Raw genomic sequence first — 2,189 nt, forward strand, 5'->3', positions numbered from 1 at the left:
GATTTTCTAAGAGTAACAGATAAATAAGATCAGACATAAAAAAAAGAAAGACAATGATCCTTAATTCCCTACCTCACACCATACTAAAAACTTAATTCGTGGTGGCTCGTAGATCGAGATCTTCTCAAAGAAAATGTAGAATAGCATCTTCATGACTTTGGGAGTAACAAAGATATCATAAACAGAATCCCACAAAAACTAAACATAAAAGGAAAGACAATCGTTCTGACTTTAGTGTAATCATGAACTTTTGTTTATTAAAAGATGTCATTAAGAATGTGAATAGTCAGGTGAAAAACTGAGACATATCCCTTAAGATCAGGAACAGAACAAAGATGTCACTCTCAAAACTTTTATTCAACACAGTACTGGAAGTCCTAGTCACGACAATCAGGAAAGCACATAGAATTCCATTCAGCAGAAGCATACACAATGAAAGAAAAAGAAAAAAAAAAAAAAACTTGATCCTATCCCTAAATTGTGGCTACTGATGATAAGTTTAAGTAAAGTGCAATTCATGGTATGAAAGGAAAACTCTTTTTTTCCCCTAGATCATGAAGATATTTTCTTATAACAACTTCTATTAACATTATAGCTTTATCTTTTACTTATAGGCCTGTCACCTATCTGGAGCCTACACTTGCATACCATTTTAGGTAAGGATCCAGTTTTATTTTTCTTGGGCTACTGACCCCCGTCCTTGCTCCTTGAAATAATTTTCATCTTCATTATGCATTAATTTCCATTAATGCATGGATCTAAATTCCCAGTTCTATTCTATTTGTTTTCAGGCCAATCCTATACTGTTGCCATTACTGTGGCCTAGTGGTAGGCATTCATTGAAAGGAGAGCAAATTCCTTCTCAAAGTTAACTTAGTTATTCATAGACCTTATCCTTCAACAGACATTTAGAACAAATCAGGTTCGTTATAAAACTGCCAAACCAGAATTTTGACCGGGATTGAATTGAATCGTGTTATTTCAACTCCTATATTTTTTATATTTTACATTTCATCTGGTTCTTTTTGATGACTTCTTCTTGCTTCAGATTAATAATATCCCCCTTCCCAGATGCCCTGGAGGTATTGCTGTGCTTCCTTTCAATTCACTATTCATCTGATCTAAAGATTCTTCTTTTTGCAGTATGTTTTCTTTGTACTCGTTGATATTTTTTTAAATAGTTATGTTCTTCTCTCATGTGTCCTTTTGGCCTGCGACTTTAAGTCTCCCTGGGAATAGCAGCTACCTTATCCTGTAACGTGCATACAGGAAAGGTCAAAACACACACTCCAGTTCTCATCCTACTAAACAGTTTAGGGGAGGCAAGGGGATGAACCTAAGAGCTCCACTGTTCATCTCTTCGCTGCTACTCCACCAGTCAACTCTTGGACCGCAAAGCCATCTACAAATTCATCCAAAGAAACAGAAATCCACCAGCTCTAAGATTTGGGAGGGGAACGGGAAGGGCCGGATGTCAAAGGCCTGGACTCGTTGCCTCATCTAGTTTCCTCATCTCTGCAGAGCTTTTATGAAGTTGATACTTCCCTACCCATGTGGGGTACCCTACAGAGATAGGACTTGCCAATTTCCTCCAGTTGAATGGGACAGGCCACAGAAGAACATAAAATGCTCTTGATGTCCTATATCTTGATTGAAATGTGGTTCACATGGGATATATATATTTGTCAAAATCGTTGACCTGTACACATGAGATCTGTACATCCCACTGTGTAAACAGAATACCTGGGAATGACAGGACATCCATTACCATCATCTTTTATTATACTGTTATTGAACATTGACCTGGAAATACTAGTATTAAAATAAGTTGTAAATGAAATCGGGATTATAAATATTAGAAGGAAAGAAGTAATATTGTATTTGTTAGCTCTTACCATATTTCCTCTGGAATCCCCAAAAACTTATTGAAAAAAAATAGAACTATGGAGAGTTTAGTAAGATTGCCAGTTAATCAATAAACCCACGTTGATCTATAACTAGGGTCACAGTTCAAATGCATACAGCGTTTTCACCTAATGAAAATGGATGAAAGAAAATAAATTGTGAGGAAGGCAGTACAAGTTTTTTATTGTATTGAATTTTGGTTTAAACGAGCAATGTAAACATTTGTTATACTAAAGATTACATTTTAAATTTCAAGTAGAAAAAATATAAATTGAGAAATCAGA

This window comes from Panthera onca, chromosome A2, assembly GCF_046562875.1.
Source record: "Panthera onca isolate mPanOnc1 chromosome A2, mPanOnc1 haplotype 2, whole genome shotgun sequence".
NCBI lineage: Eukaryota > Metazoa > Chordata > Mammalia > Carnivora > Felidae > Panthera > Panthera onca.